General features: G+C 48.8%; 1 long non-coding RNA gene across 17 annotated transcripts; it reads left to right on the forward strand.

Annotated features, from left to right (window-relative positions):
• Positions 1-840: 840 nt before the first annotated feature.
• Positions 841-14,671, forward strand: LOC141489135 (uncharacterized). 17 transcript variants are annotated; one of them, XR_012468910.1, is made up of 13 exons: positions 841-908; positions 1,023-1,119; positions 1,732-1,847; positions 2,980-4,419; positions 4,912-6,326; positions 6,503-6,595; positions 7,220-7,365; positions 8,592-8,721; positions 9,104-9,254; positions 10,166-10,336; positions 10,852-11,114; positions 11,427-14,010; positions 14,266-14,671. It is a non-coding gene; the product is annotated as an uncharacterized LOC141489135 (long non-coding RNA). The 17 variants fall into 17 exon arrangements; XR_012468911.1 differs by having other exon boundaries at positions 14,380-14,671; XR_012468908.1 differs by having other exon boundaries at positions 11,427-13,592; positions 13,840-14,671.
• Positions 14,672-16,736: the final 2,065 nt, after the last annotated feature.

Below are 16,736 nucleotides of genomic sequence, written 5' to 3' on the forward strand. Positions count from 1 at the left end.
ACGAAGACAGAAGCCCAAGAAGGAGGGACTGTGCATTCCTGAAGTTCCCCATAGCACCCAAGGATGGGAAGAGGCAGGCCTCATCTTTTTGGTCCTCTGCTGATGGAGACAGCTCATCATTGGCTACTGGGTTTGGCCTCAACTCATGGTAGGGTACCCCAGTGAGCTCTCCTCCTCCAGGGGATGCCCTAGGTGTCCCTGCTTAATGAACAGTCGCACCCTCTCTAAAAGTTTACCCTCACAGCAAATGTGCTAAAGTTACTGCCTGGGAAGGAGGTAGAGGGGGGTTCCAACTGACCCCAGCCATTGGGTAGCTTCTTTGAATGTAAGGCCCTTGAAGGCAGAGAGCAGGAGCAGAGGCAGGCGATGGGTGCCTGTGGGAGGCAGGACCCAGGCCAAGATGGGCTTTTGAGCCATTGGACCTCACCGCCTATTGGAGGCATCCCTCTTGGCCATTGAACTGGCGCTTCTGTGGGGCTCAGGTGTGTTGGGACACCAGACAGATCATCTCATGTGAAGCCAAAGGGGGAAGGGCAGGCCAATGGCAGGCTTATTGTCTTTCATCCATTCATTAATGTTTGGGGTTATTCAAATTTCCATTTTCCCTTTGCAGAACTGATCAAATCTGAGGTCTGGAGGCAGCCTGGAATTTTCCCCAGAGCCCATGTGTTGGCTAGTCCTCATTAAAATTCTCTCTCTCTTTCCCTCAGGCAAAATTGGGGCTTCAGAAGGATCAGCCCACCCCCACAGGCTAGAAGGCAGTTCAGGAACATTCCAGAACATTCCATTGTTTTGGACTTAAGATCCTAGGAGCTGGGAGAGTCTTTAGGGCCCCCTGATTCCAATCCCTTCATTTTATAGAGGAGGCCCGGAGAGGTTAAGGGACTTGCCCAGGGTCACAGAACAAGGTGATACAGTGGATAGTGTTGAACTTAAAGTTCCCAAAACCTGAGTTCAAAACCTGCCTCGGACTCTTGCTGGCTTTGAGACCCTGAGCAAGTTGCTTAACATGTCTGTCTCAGTTTCTTCATCTACAAATTGGGAATGATGATAGTAACAACCTCACAGGGAGATTGTGAAGATCAAATGAGAAAATATTTGTGAAGCAGAGATGAAGAGGTGAGACGGCCAGATGACCTGAACTCCTAGAGCTAGTCTCTGTCTCCAAAGGGCTTTGCTTCCACAGAGGCAAGTGGTGCAGCAAGCAGCCTGGAGTAGGGAAGCCTTCAGTTCGAATCTAGCCTCAGGCACGTCACCTGTGTGACCCTGGGGAAGTCATTTAACCTCTGTCAGTTCCAGTTTTTCAGCTGTAAAATGGGGAGGATAATATCCTGCCTCCCAGGGTTGGCATGAGGAGCAAATGAAATAATCATTGTTGAGAGCTGGCACATGGCAGGCACTGTAGAAACACTGGCTCCTTTTTTTACCCCCCTCCAGCCAAGAGGGAAACAAGACCTAGTTAGAATAGTCTGGAGATAAGGGATGGGAGGGTTAGATTGCTCTGGTATCAGGAACTTGATGGTGAACAAACTCTTCCCTTCCTCCCCTTCTCTCCCTCCTTCCCTCCTTGCCCTCCTTCTTTCCATCTTCTTCCTTTCCCTTTCTCCCTCCTCCCTACATCCTTCCCACCTTCCTTTTCTCTCTCCTTCCCTCCCTCCTTCCTCCCTCCTTCCTTTCTTTTCCTCTCCTTTTTCTCCTTTCTTTTCCTTTCTGTTAATCCTTCTGTCACAGAGAGAGGCCACTACTTCCCAAAGAGAAGCTGTAATGTTTGGCCTTCATTTTTGAAGAAGACCACACCATCAGGGCGGTGAGGCCATGACAAGCACATGGTTGGATTGGAATGAGGGGTAAGTCACCAGCCTGGCTCTCTCCTCTGGATCCAGCAGTCAGATATGATTCAGGATGACTGAAGATGGCCCTGGATGCGAGGCAGTCAGGGTGAAGTGACTTGTCCAAGGTCACACAGCTAGTGAGTGTCAGAGGCTGGATTCAAACTCTGGTCTTCCTGATTCTAAAGAGAAGCTATTCGGTCACTGAGAGGTCTCCTCATGGGTTTATCCAGGAAGGCCTCCCTGGGGGGGGTGCTGACCCTCATCTCAGACTGGACCCCTAGTTGTCTCCCCCACCCCCGGCCCTGCATGCCTCATTTTACAAAGTAAGGGTTGGGTCTCTCCCAGTCAACAAAGTAGAGTGGCTCAGACACTGGAATTCTGAACCAGGCTTTCCTAGCAGGATTCACACCCGGGTCCAGGGAAGGTCCAGGCCCTCCAGATGCTGTCCAGCATGGCTTGCAATGCTCCTTCCAGACCCCAAGGCAGCCCCACAGACAACAGCCCATCATCTCCTTCCCAAGCTCTCAATGGCCCACCTCCCCACCTCTCCCGATTCCTTGTGGTGGCTTGGGGATGGCTGGGACTGGGGGCCTGCCTCGGGTCATCCAGGCTCTGGGCCTCTCTCTGGGTCAGTTTCCTCATCCATAAAATGGGGATACCTCCCACCCAGGGCAGCTGCCTTCAAGAGGGACGGGCTTCAGTCTCTGGCCGGTGGGCGGCCCTGGCTGAGCCACTGGACGGCTTAGGGCCCCCGGAAGAATCTGCATGTCCCCGCGCATGTCTTCACTGGATGGGGGGGGGTGGTCTTTGAGTCTAAAAGCAACCAGGAATTCTGGGAGAGGGAAGGAGGGATGCTGTAGAATCCCGGGGAAGGGGGGCCAGAAGACTGTCTGGGACACAGTGGGCCCTGAATCAATGCTCCCATGTTCTAAGCTGCCATCCCTGAAGAAGGAGCCATGGGGATTATTGGGTTCATTTCTCAGAGGGGGAAACTGAGGCTCAGAGGACCCCACACACCATAGAGCTGGAGGCTCAGGGCCAGAAGGTGAAGCCGGCTCCTTCTCACCACCCCCACCACGTTGTGCCCCTCATCCTTTTCCCCTTCCCTCCTCACACTCCCATCTCCCTTTTCTTTCATCCAACCTAGGAAGGAGAAGGAGCTGACTGGGGGTGCCCTCTGCCTCATGAGCCCCCACCCGAGCCTTGTGCCCCCCAGGCATGTATGGATGGTATCCCCGTGCCGCCTTTACCCCAGGACCTTCTCATTCTTCTGGGTCGTGAGTAGGGGGGAGACCTGTCCCCAGGAGTGTGGCCGGAGGGGCTGAGGCCGCACCCACACCAGCCACACGCACACACACACACGTGTGCACACACCGGGGCTCTGCCTTTGTCCCTCTCCCCCAAAGTGACAGCCGGCCCTCACCCCGCTGGGGTCACTCCCCCCCAGCCGGCCTCTTTATTAGCAGGTGCTGAATTGTCACTCCAGCTGCTGAATGGTAACAATTAACTCAATTAGCGGCTCCACAGCTGTAATTTGGGAGGAAACAAAACCCATTAATAAGCAGCACCAAGAGCGAGAAGGGAGAGGGGAGAGAGAAAAGCTGGGGAACAAAAGCTGCAATTTGGAGCAGGGGGGAGAAGCCTGGGGAGGCCAGGCGCCGCCCCCCACCCAGGGGGCCCACACCCCTCCGCCCTCCTCCTCTGAGGGGCAGGAGGGCAGGTGAGCCCCCTTAGCAGCGAAGGAGATGTCGGGGCTGCAAGGGATCTGTCCCAACAGCGAGCAACACCAAGGACCTCAAGGGTGGGCCCCTGGTGGGCCCCTGCTTCCATTGGGAGACAGAATTCCCGAGTGAGCAAATTCCCTTCGCTGCGGCTTGGGTGGCACCTGCCCTGTAACTTCAGGTGTGGGAGGGTGCGGGCCATCGGGACCCCCCTCGTGGAGCAGGCTGAGCCGCAGAGGGGCCGGGCAGCCCGACACCCTCAGATCCCTTCAGCCCACGAGCTCCGCGCCAACCATGGAGCTCCTGGAGGCCCAGGAACACTTGCTTCTTAAAGGACGAAGCTCCCCAGAGGTGACCCGGTCTGTGCCCCCCACTGAGGGAGGGGAGCTCTCCTCCCCCTGGGAGGACAGCCAGGCCTAGAAAATGAACACTGTCCAGATCATAATCTATATTGATACGGACAAATCCCATGTGGAGAGAGTCCCCTTGAGAGGTCAGTGTGTGTGTCTGTGTTTGCGTGTATTGTTTGTCGATGTTGGGGGTATGCCTGTGTGTGAGTGTGCCTGCGTCTGTATGTGTCCTTGTGTGTCTGTGTGTGTCTGGGGGGGCCTACCTCAGGGCATCTGAGGCTCTGGGCCCTCTCTCTGGGTCAGTTTCCTGATCCACAAAATGGGGACACCTCCCACCCACGGCAGCTGCCTTCAGGGTCGGTCCTGCCACCCCCATGGTGCCCGGCGCTACCCGGCCTCCCAAGCACCTCCACTCTCCGGTTCCTGGAATCTGCCTCCCTCCTCTCCGTGCCCTCGGCACGTGGCATCGCTGATGGCTCCCTGGGGGTTCTCCTTTCTCGATGTGCTACATACTAGGTAGGAAGGCAGCAGAGTTAGACGTGGCAAATGTGCCGCTATCTGCTCATTAGCATGCAAACGTGCTGGAGAAATCCGTCTATTCCCCTGGATCACTTTAATATGCTCTGAGAGAGAAAGGCCTTTGTCACATGGAATCCTAAAATAAAGAGATGTCAAAACCAGTCTATAAAGCAGGCCCAAGGGAGGCAGTGGGGTTCAGTGGGGAGAGTAAACTCAGAGTCACCAAGGCCCACGTTCAAAATCTTGCCTCTAATGAATCCTGGTGAATCACTTAACCTCCCACAGTCCAAGTCAGGTGTAGACCAGATCATGACCACTGCCCTGGTCCCCTCCCCCCTGGAGCACTCTGGACCCTCTTCCTTTGCCCCCAGTTTCCCCTCTGAGCCCCCCAGCATATGGGTCAGACCCATTGTTCCATGGCTCAGTGCCAGCCTCCTAAAGTCTGTTAGATGTGAAAAGATATTTCATTTATTTCCCTCTCATTTCTAGCCTTTGAAGACCCCTCGGCCCATGGGCATCTTCCTTTCAGAATGTAACCTTCCTGATCTTTCCCAACCTTGCAATGTTCATGGTAGTCTCCAGTGATGGCGGACCAGAGTGAATTTGCTAATTCTTGAGGCCACCCATTCCCCTATGGGACTCATCGATGGAGTGAACATTGACACGGACATCTGTCCTAGGCTCCTGATTCTGCCCCTTAGCAGGCCCTTTGTGTATATGAAGATGATTTTGGTTTCCCTTCTCAGTCCCTCTCCTCCTGGCTGCCCATTTCTTCCACTGACCCTCCTCATAGAATAGCATCTCAAGGCCCTTCCGCATGCTGGAAATTCTTCCACCTTATCAATATCTTTCCCAGACTGGGGTGTTTAGAACCGAACAGTGTCTGGTGGGTGGGTGCTGACTAGGGCTGAGGAGAGGGGGGGCTATGGCTTTCTCCTTTAAAGTCAGCCAAATTTCACATTGACTTTTTGGAGGCCAGATTCTCCTGTGGTCATAACCCACTCAAGTAGGCTGCCTCTGGGGGTCCTAAACTACAGGCCCCTGGAGACTGTAGCATCATGCAACTTGGAGCTGAGAGGTGCCTCAGAGCCCTCTGGCCAACTCTTCATTTTGTCCACGAGGAGCCCACTTCTCAACCATGGGCTATTCTTCATTGGTTGCATGCTACAGCCTATCTAGGCCACCATTGCTTTTTGTATATCTCCAGCATTTACTGGACCTCCAGGCTAGGCCATCCACACTCTTTCCATTAACCATGACTTTCAAAGATATGGGCTTAATGCCTTTAGGATAATTACCTAGTTTATTTGTAATACTTTTTGCTCAGACCCAACAGCAATTGGGGACTAGACCTTGGATTTGTTCTGCTAGAGCCCAGAGTCATGGATGGAAGGGCATTGTAGACAATGGCTGATTTGGGCCAGACACAAGTGAAACAACTTGCTGGCGACTGGAGTCCTCCAAGGTTAGGAAGGGATTTCTCAGGGAACAATGGCTGTTTATTCGTTGGAATCTTCAGGCAAAAAGCTAAATGACCACTTGTTGGGAATATTGTGGGAGGAGATTCTTGTTTAACACACAATTTGTTTGGGGGTGGGTTGGATGAGTCAATCTCTAAAATTCCTTCTAGCTCTGAGAGTCAGTGATTTCCATTATTCAAATAATTCCTTCCCTCTATAGAAAATGAGTTACTTTTCCCCTCCTTGGTACTTCATTCTTGCCTTCGTGTTTAATGATGTTCCTCCGTATTATGAATTCTCTGAGTAGTTTAGAATGGAATCAATGCTCTCTGGATTCTTGGAGGATTCCAGTGAGGAGACTAGTTGGAGCAGTAGATAGAGCATCAGATGTGGATTCAAGAAGAATCCAAGTATATATCTGGCTTCAGACACTTACTAGCATTGGTAAGTCATTTACTCTCTCTTTGTCTCAGTTTCCTTATCCATACAATGGGATAGTAATTACACCTACTTCCCTGAGTTGTGGTGACAATCACATAAATTAATGTTTGTAAAGTGCCTAACAGGGTACTTGGTATATGGTAGGTATATAGTAGTATATAATTGCTTGTTTCCTTCAGCTCCTCCATTGGAATGGCTACTTAGAATGATGGGCTACAGATTTTGCCCCCAAATTCTCGCATTTTCCTCTTACGTTGCTTTGATCCACATGGGTGAGTGTCATCTGGTCCAAGTGCTTTACGGAATCCAGTCTGTTAGTTAGACCAATGATGCCTTTCATGTTTGTCTCCGTTTAATCTAATGATCCCTCCGATTTTTATTTTTTCTGCTACTCCACATACAAAATCATTCACCAAGTCCTTTTTTTGTTGTCTGCAACGTCTCTTAATTACAGGCTCCTCTCCTAGCCCTCGCCTAGTTCAGAGTCCCATCCATCTCTCATATCCAGCATGTTCTCCTCCTCACCCCCACCTCTCGGCTTCCTTCCTTCCTTAACTATCACGAATTCCACACACCCTCGCCCAGTAGCATCCTCTACTTCTGACCTCTTTCTTTTGCTCCAATATAGATTCCCTCTTTAATGTTTTTCCATCTTTTCTTTCCCTCTTCTCTTGTTATATTAAAGTTATTTTCTTCTGTCTCTGTAGGCTTGGGATTTGGACGTCTTCTCCCTGCCCTCCATTCAAATGCTTACTCAATCTTTATTCCCTCAAGTTAGATAAAGGATCCCCAGTGTCCCTTTGGTCTTGGGAGTGACTCAGAGAGTTGTTTTCTCTCTGCCTCTGTCTCTCTCTGCAGGGTCTGCTTTGTAATCACCAAAGTCTCTTTTTCAATAGAAATCTCTCTGGAGATGGATTATTGGATAGAGAACAGAGCAAGGCCAACAGAGTGAGGCTGTGATGGTGGAAGAACAGAGAACAAAGAGGTCACATACAAACTGACAGAAGGACGGAATGTTTAGTCCGGAAAGGAGCAGACTCAGGTAACATGTGGAAAGGTGTCTGAAAAGTTGTCATGGGGAAGGGGATCACACTTTTCTAGCTGGCCCTTAAGGATAGAATCAGGAAGAAGGACAGTTTTCCAACAGCTGAATATAGGCCAGATGTAGGGAAATCTCACCACGCCTCTCATTTAAACTTTGGGGACCATTTCAATTCCTGACATTCAGAGTCTCAGATCTCAGAGTAAGGTTCCATCTTCCCCTCAGGGTTCTAGAAATATCCCCTGAGAATTTGGGGATGATTCAATGAATTAAGGCCCCATCAGTGTACACCCCACCCCCCGCAAGACTATCAGCTAAGAGACTTTTAGAAAGGGGCATTATTGTCTTTTAAGAAACTGATACAAAACGCCTCCCCCAAATCTCTGTTACCCACATGTATACAGAGTCCAAGAGAAAGTAGAGATCAAAGAGTTCTGGGCTGCTAGAACTCTTCCTTTCTTTCTCTCATGGGATGTTCAAGAATTTCTCCTTAGGCTTAGCAGAGTTTCTTCTCTGGACCCTCATGGAGCCACAGATCCATGGCTAGTCTGTTCTTGACTCTTAATGCAGACACTGCCATCAGCTGATCCAAGGATGCTTCTAGGACACCAGTAGGAGTCTGGCTCATCCACTGGGATGAGCCAAAGCTGAACTCAAGGCCTTTCTCCCTATAAAGTTCCTCTTCAGCCCTGTGTGGGAACACATTCTCTCTTGGCTCCACACTTGACTTCTCGAATCCAATCAATTTGGAATGCTTGTCTGTTAGACCTGAAGCCATTCATCATTACATACCTTGTCCAATGGAAGGTTTTCTATCTAGCATCATGTCCCTTTTTCTAGTCCAGAGTCTATTTGAGATTCATTGAGATGCCTTAATTGGAAGCCCCTTCTAACTTCCAGATTTGGGGCAGTGTGCTATGGAATTATTAAGTCAGGGTTGAAGGGTGGAACAGACTCATTTGGACCTCAACATCAACACAGAAGCATGCAGCTGAGAATCAGCCTAAGAGTCACAGAAATGACAATAATACTTCCTCTCCCTTCAATTATACCCTACATTTCCTTTTCCTTGTTTGTAAGCAAAATAGAATCCCATTTTTTTCTTTTTTAAAAAAAATTGTATTATTTAACGCAATGGGATTAAGAGTGACTTGCCCAGGGTCATACAACTAGGCAATTATTAAGTGTCTGAAGCCACATTTGAACTCAGATCCTCCTGACACTAGGGCCAATGTGCTATCTGCTGCACCACCTCGCTAGCCGTTCCATCTAATTTGGTCTGTAGTCATCGAGGACACTTTGGTGCTTTGACTGGGGCCTGAATACTTGGACAAGTGAATCTAACTGTCCCTCTAGGTGAGACATGCCCCAAATCCCCCAACCTGACCAGAGATGATGTTGCTTGTTTCTCCATTATGAACCGTCCATGTCCACAAACTATAGTCATTGCCATTGCCTTCCTCATAATCAATGTGAATAAAGGGGTGCTCCCTTCTCAATTTTGGGAAAACAGTTATTGGGAAGGGAGGCCCAGTTCAAGTCTTCTCAAATAGCTTTTGATGCAGCCCTGTGATACAAAAGTAAGGGAAACAATTATCTTCTGGAAGTCCAAAGTTAGGATTCCCTCGTACATCTCCATGAAATGGACCCCACCCAGAGAGTTGGCAGTGGGTCCCCTTCATCTATTCCAATGCTCATTCCCTCTCCTATTTTGGCTCCCTGGTTGAGGGAACCCTAGGATGGGCTGAAAGCAATGGCCTGAAAAAGCCCCCCTCTGCTGAGCAAAGAGAACATCGTACCCATTAAGAACAACATTGTGAGCTGATGTTCTTTGATGCCTGCAAGCTCCTCTCAGCCGATCAGAGAGCTAGGCAACTCCAGGAGGCCTGGTAGGAACAACGCCATCCACATCCAGAAGAGAAAAAATACAACCCCCCCCCCCCCCCAGAAAACCCCCCACAGGGACACCATGCTCGCTTTTTGAAAACATCTCTTGTTTTTCCTTCCTATCCTGTGTTTTTCTTTCTTTTCCCCTCATATACAACATAATAGCTATATAAACACTCTAAATACAATGTATAGGTATAACTTTTACCAAGATTGTTCCCTACTGAGGGGTGGGGTGGGAAAATGTGTAACATAAATGTACAAGTGAATAAATGGTAAAAAAAAAACTTTCATAAAATGTAATTGGAAAAATAAAATAAAATATTCACAAAAAAACCGTCCCCCTCCAAAAATCCCTTACCATATATGAATAAAAACTAAAATCAAAGGGGACATGAAAAGAGGTTGGTAGTAAGTCCCCTTCCTGGGGCCGTTCACCTTATAAAATTGAAGGGATTGGTACATTCAGTTCCATCTCTTCCTCTCCATGCTTCCATAGAATAGAATTCTCTTTTGATTGCACCCCTCTACCTTGACCAGGGCGATGTGGCAGCCTGACAGGTACCAGAGTCAGAGGGATGGAGGGAGAGAGTCATATCAAAGGCAAGACATTTCCTCAGGGTATTGCTATAGAGTGCAATCCCCTTGGGGACAGGGACAATCTTATTTTAATATTTCTACCTCAAGCACATAGCAGTCAGTGCCCAATACAGAAAATCTGGCAATTAATTGATGGAACCCTTCCATTTATCCCAGTGCCTTCCTCTGGAACAATAGAGAATCAACTAGGAAGCTTTATAAGCACCTCCCCTCTTCCAGGCACTGTGGGAAGACCAAAACTACCCCATTGAAGGAGATAACATACACACAAAGATAGGATGAGGTCATATTTTCAAAGGCCTTCATTTTACAGATAAGGAAACTGAGAAGCCAAGAGATTAAACGTCTTTCCCAGGGGCCCAAAGCTGCTAATGTCATGGAGGCAATGGACAGGAGCTTAGACAGACTTTGGGAGATGGTGGAAGACGGAACCTGATCCTAGGCCCTTTGCCTCCTTGTGGAGTCCTCACCAAATTCACTTGGGGTGAGGCACTAGCTGATGGGTTGGTGTCTTTCTGGTCCAGCTGGGCTAGCACCTTATTGGGTCAAGTCATGCAGAACACTCCTCAGGGCTGTTGGGAAGTCTTTCTTTCTCTCAAATACTGGGCTATGGTGGGACCTTGGATGGCTTGGATGGTTCTGGTAGCTCTCATCTCACCTAAGATTAAGAAAGAAGAAACCAGAGCAGGGACCATGTTCACTTTGGTGGTTGTGTGCCTATGGTCACCCTGTCCTCCCTCTCCTACTGCCTGAGCCTTTCCTCTGAGGTGACCTTCCCCCATGCTGTCATGGCGGTGCCTAGCTGCTGACTTGGTGCTTGTAGGTGCTTTGTGAGCCCTGACTGACTGGGCTCTTGTAAAGGGGTAGCTGCTTCCTTCTGAAGCACCCCATCACTTGGGATTTATCCTGACTGAATTATCTGACCTACAGAACACCTACCCCCCCCCCACTAGTAGCAGGAGAGCTGATCACATTTGTCTTTGGTTTTCTTCTTACCAGATTCCTGGTACAGAAGCGGGTCTGCGGTCAGAGACAATGGCAGCCATGGCGAGTTTGCAGATCACCTTCCCTGCATCCTCCCTCTGGAAAGAGAACCCAGAGAACCAACTTCTGCTGTTGGCTCCATTGCCACCCGCTTCCCTCCAGACTTGGCTTCAAAGGATGAGAAAGTTCCTGGGCAGCCTTCCCTGGAGCGTCCCTCGCTGACAGTGATTGACAGCCTGGTATTTACCGAGCTTCCCAAAGGGAGAGAAGACGCAGAGGTGCGTGGGAGCTGGGTACAAGATGGAGCGTGAGCATCCTGGTGGCCATGGCCCATGTCCATGCAGAAAGGAAGCAAAGCTGTCAATCCCAGAATCTCAGGGAGAAAGGGACCTCGGAGGGTGGGGCCCAGCCCAATCCTGGACACCAGTTGGTCCCTCTACCAGGGGCCCAGGCCCTGGTCACTCAGCCTTTATCTCTCTGCTGCTCCCCTCCTCCACGCTCCCAATGCTGACTTCTGAGGCCTCTTCAGATACTGGAAGATGGCCATCATCTACCTTTCTTCGTCTTCTGAAGGCTATTCTCTGTCACAGGTCAACCATCCCCAGTTCGTCCAGCCAGTCTTGGTCCAGTGTGGTCTCAAGGCCCTTCAGCTTCCTGGTCTCCCTTCTATGGACATTGCTTCTCAATGACCCTGCTCCCCATGGGGACCAGGAGGGCCACACCTCCAACCGTAGTCTGACCAGGCCATGGGACAGAAGATAGAGGGATTCTCACCTGAGGCTTCTGGATAGCTGGGCATTCAACCCACAATCATTTATTAAGTGGGTTCACTGCTGCTTGCTGGGAGTCATGCCTCTCCCAAGAGTTGGCTGCTGTTGGCCCCAGGTCTACCTGAACCCCCAAACACCTTGGGGGCTTCTTCTAGGTGGGGGGCTAACTTCACTCTGTGCTGTCAACTCGGCCAGATTAGAGCAGAATCTTGTGATGATATCATGTGGTCCACCAGGATGTAAGGTGATAAGGAGTGCCCATCTTGAGGCCAACAGGCCAGGGGTCTGGTCTTCTCATGAGAGGGAGAGTTACTCTCTCCTGAGAGTTCAATAAAAGAGTCCCCCAAGAAAGCTTAGAGAAGAGCCAGAAAGGAGAGAGAGAGAGAGAGAGAGAGAGAGAGAGAGAGAGAGAATCACAATAATACAAACAGTTGTCATTCCTAGGGGCCTCTCAGATTTGCAGATTCCTTTCTATAGGTTGTCTCATGACAGCCATGTGAAGTAGGGGCTATTATTATTTTTTTTTCATTTAATAGAGGAGAAAAGTGAGCCCCAGTCCTCCTCAATAAAGTCTAGGACTCCCTATCATTTCCAAGACCAAGTAGAAAATCCTGTTTGCCCTGCAGTCTCCTTTGGAGCTGCCCTTCCTTCTGGCTCCATCTCTTACTTGGGCATTTTCTCTGGCTGCCGCCATGTCTGGAATGCTTCCCTCTTCATCTGGCTCCAGGTTCTTCTGACTTCTTTCAGGGTCCAGCTAAAACCCTGCCTTCTGCAGGAAACCTTTTTCAATCACCCCCCTCACCCCGGGGCAAGAGGATGGCCAATCTGTTCTGCCAATATCTCACCCAGACAGAGTTGTCAGTGTGTCATCTTCCCCATTAGATGATGAGCTCCTTGAGAGCTTCTGGTTGCTTTTGGGTCAGTTATCTTGGACCTTGGTAGTATCTCTAGTGTTCCAGCACAGGGTCTGGTATACAGTAGGTGGTTAATAAATGCTTCTTGACTTGGCCTACTAGGGTCACATAGGTAGTAAGCGCCCAAGGCCTAAGAGGGGGGAAAGGGGGCATGGATCTATGACTTTATTGGCCTAAGAAGCTCCCTCTTCCAGTCCAGGTGAGCCCCTTCTCTTACATACATAGTTACTTAGACCACCTAGAGGCTATGACTTGGTAAAGTCCTACAGTCAGGAGAGAACATTCAAACTCAGATCTTCTGCCTGGACATCTGGTCTCTCTCTGCCAGAGATGTCAAACTCAAGGGCTGCAGAGTTCCCACTGAGCCAGATGAAAATATTAGGGAATGTTTAAAAAGTTAAAAAATACAGGAGACCCTGCCCCCAGGAGCCCACTATTTGATGGGGAAGACACCATGAAAACAAACAGGTTCAGAGAAGCCCTGAGCCTGGCAGATCCCCCAAAGAAAAGCCGGGCTGCACCTAGTCTCACAAATGGGAGAAGGTGATGCCTCAGATGGGTGCTCCTGGTTCCTAACCCAGTGACTTCATATACAGTGGGGGCAGCAAATGATGGTTGAATTAAGTTGGGGGGGGCAGGAGAGCAAGACAAAGCCACAAACATCTATTGCTTGGGTGTTTTCTTTGGACCAGACCTGGGCTAAGTTCTGCGAATCCCAATACAAGCAGAAAGAGACGGGGCTGCTGCCTTCGAGGAGTTTACAGTCTAGAGGGAGAAGGAAAGCAGGAGATGGGGGGGCTGGTACTGAAGTCCAGAAGGTCAGAAGGTGAAAAGGGCATGAAGCATGGTAGCCTGGGCCTTTCTCAGGAGGGGGAAATTAAGTCTCTGACTTCCAATTTCCTAAATGTCTTAAAAAGAGAAGAGAGGCCCAGGATCTTGAATCTGTCTGCTAACAGAGTCAGCTCCCCCCCCCCCGGGGTCCCCTGCAGCCTCCTGGAGGGCCAGTCTGCCATGGGCACCTGCTTCCCCCAGGATCTGCTGATGGAAAAATGATCTGCCAACAGGATGCCAAGTAAGGTCTTTTACAAAAAAACTGGATGGTTGGAGGGGCAGGGATTGGAGGGGGGCTCCCCATCACTGGGGCTTGTCAGACTGAGTTTCTTATTCATATTCTGGGGTGCCTTCCAACCCTGGGATTTGGAACTCTGAGGCTGGTACATACACACACACACACACACACACACACACACACACACAGTCTCACCATACACTTTTAAGTTGAATTTGTATTATCATTTACATCACTTTCTTAAATCTAGGTAACCAACAAAACACTACATTAAGCTTTGCTTTGTCATGACACTGACCATGGGATAGTTGACTCTAGGGAGCTCGAATGGGTTCCCCCCACCCCCCAACAGTGACCCCAAATCACCAGCTCAGCAGTTGGTCCAGAGGGGAAGAGAAGACTCCTCAACCATAGGACTTAGGTGAATGGGAAGCTTCCCTACCCCAAATTCCCAGACCTAGGGACCCTTCCCCCAAACCTCCCCCCATGTGAGCACTGAATAGGCGGGAACTTTCTACAAGGAGAAGGCGGAGAGCTTCCGTTCCTGTCGAATGGAACTTCTGAAGAACCAGATGATGTTTCCCATAGAAACCTAGATTTCCATAGATGGAGAAGTTTCCTGCAGCTTCATCTGTAGGGCATTTCATAGTTTAACAACCATGCTTAATTTCTCCAGGCTTTTGCTATCCAACAGGAAGAACAAAGAACACATTTATTTCATACAAAACAAACAAGAACACTAATCAAGGAACTAAACCTTCAATATTCTCTCATTGATGGTTCTCTGCAGAAACAGCATTTCTCAGATGAAGAGGAATGAAGGCTCCACCTCCCAGCCTAGTGATTCATCTCTGGCAGTAGGTGACTTGTTTGCATGTCAATGAGATGAGTCCACACACAGGTACAGCTGCAGGCCTCCATCCTGGCCACAAGAGCTCCACTGGTCATCACCCAGGAACTCCAAGAAGGGCCTTCGTCTCTGGGTTGGGCTTGGAGAGATCTCACATGAGCTTGGGGTGCCTGCCTCCCCAGAAGTGATCATTCATCAAGGACTGAATTCATTAAAGAGAGACCGCAGGATCTCAGTCCCACCCCACTCTCCTTGCCTCTTGACTTCCCATTTCCTCTGGGGATATTTTTATTTCTTTTTCATAGAAAGAGGAGGCATTTTTAAAGTGCTGTAAAATCTGCACAGTAGCATCCTAAGCTATTTCATTTGCCCCTCACAATGAATCTGAGGTCATCCCCATTTTACAGATAAGGAAGATGAGGCTGAGAGCACTTGGGGTACTAGCACCCAAGTCAAACTCTTTTATTGATATCTATATATCTACATATATCTATAGATATAGATAATAGTCTGACATTTGATAAGAGTGCCAGCCTGAGAGATGGGGAGACCCAGGTTCAAAACTGTCACATCTTGGGAATGTGTCCTGGGCAAGTGACTTAATCCCTCCATGCAACTCTTAAAGCCTGTAAGTTGCAGAGAAAGTGCTAAACTGCATCCACGGATAGAGATACCTCCCCTGGGAGTTCTGTGTATCACTGAAATCGCAAGTCCACTCCGTTTTGCAGTCCTAGCACATAGTTGGAGCTTAATGAATGCTGTTTGATTGACTCATCAAATCCCATGTGAGAAATATTCTCAAGGGTCCCAGAACAGAAGTCCCTTCTTCAACATCTCTGACACAGTGGGGGGGAGCTCCTCCCCTCCCAGGGAAGTCCAGGCCTCTTCTGATGGGTAGGAGGTTCTTTTCTTTCTGCTCCTCAGTACTTGGAGATGGAGAGCGGATCATCTTCTCTTTCCCCAACTGTCCAGGGAGGATATTCCCATCCTCTGCTCTGGACTTTTTCATCACTTCTTATCTAATATTTCTGCCACTTCCATGGTACTGTGCTAACATTAGGCACTTCAATATTTTTTCAGTCAGATTGATGCAGCTCAGAGTCATCCAGAGTCATATTTCAACCGTGGGCCCCATCATCCATGTCTCAGCAAAACCTGTGAAGTCAATTGCTCCCCCTGAGAAAGACTCTCTAATCTCTCTTGCTTATTCCTCATTCTCTGTGAATTTGCCAGTAGGCACTATTGAGTCATTTCAGTCGTAATGCCTTTTGGGGTTGTCTTGGCAGAGATCCTCGAGGGCTTTTTCATTTCCCTCTCCAGTTCATCGGACAGATTTAGGAAACTGAGACCCACAGAGATTGACTTTGCCAGGATCACACAGCTAGGAACTTAGATCCTCAGATTCCAGGCCTAGTGCTCTCTCCACTGCTCCACTTGTCTAACCAATAAGCATCTACTACCATAGATGTTATTACTGGCTTTTTCTTAGGAATTGTTTGAGTAACAATAGCACCTACCTCCCAGGGTTGTTTTGAGGTCCAAATGATCTAATATTTGTAAAAATTTGCAAACTTTACAGCACTCTCAAAGTGCAAGCTGTGGTTATTAGGGGTTTAGCAGATGTGTGTGGGATGCATTTGCAATATAAAGTCCTCTAGGTTGCTTCTACAGGTCTCCAGGCAAATCCTTCTCTCTCTTGTCCCCCTCCTCACCATGCATCCTTCTATCCTGCCATCTATCGTGGCCTCTTCAATCATGGACAACTATAGCTTTACCTTTTTACCTAATCATCAATCTTTCTATCTTCTAGCTCTGCATCACTTAGCTGTCCCTCATCTATCCATCATCTATCTGTCTATCTGATATCCATCTATCAACTATCTATCTATCTATCTATCTATCTATCTATCTATCTATCTACCTACCTATCTAATCTATCTCTTACTCTTCTTCTTAGATGCATTCTCTTCCTTCCCAAGAGATCCTGAGGAATAATAGGTCAAAAAATGTGGATAGATTAGAGATCTAATATGGCCTAAAAATCCACATCAAATCATCCAATGACACCTTGGTCAATGGCTCATATCCTATCACTTTCTCTTAAGGGAGACATTCTTGCCTTAGATTTAGCATGAAAACACTACTTATGCCCTTTAGTTTCTAACCCAGCCTTTAAAGTCTAAACCCTAGATATGGTTCCTGACATTGAGGCCATCAGGTCTGACAGGGTTTGATCCATACCTCAGGAAGGCAGAGGTCCTGGATCAGGGCATTTTGCTCTTACCTTCCCTATCACT

This window comes from Macrotis lagotis, chromosome 5 (genome assembly GCF_037893015.1).
Source record: "Macrotis lagotis isolate mMagLag1 chromosome 5, bilby.v1.9.chrom.fasta, whole genome shotgun sequence".
Taxonomy (NCBI): domain Eukaryota; kingdom Metazoa; phylum Chordata; class Mammalia; order Peramelemorphia; family Peramelidae; genus Macrotis; species Macrotis lagotis.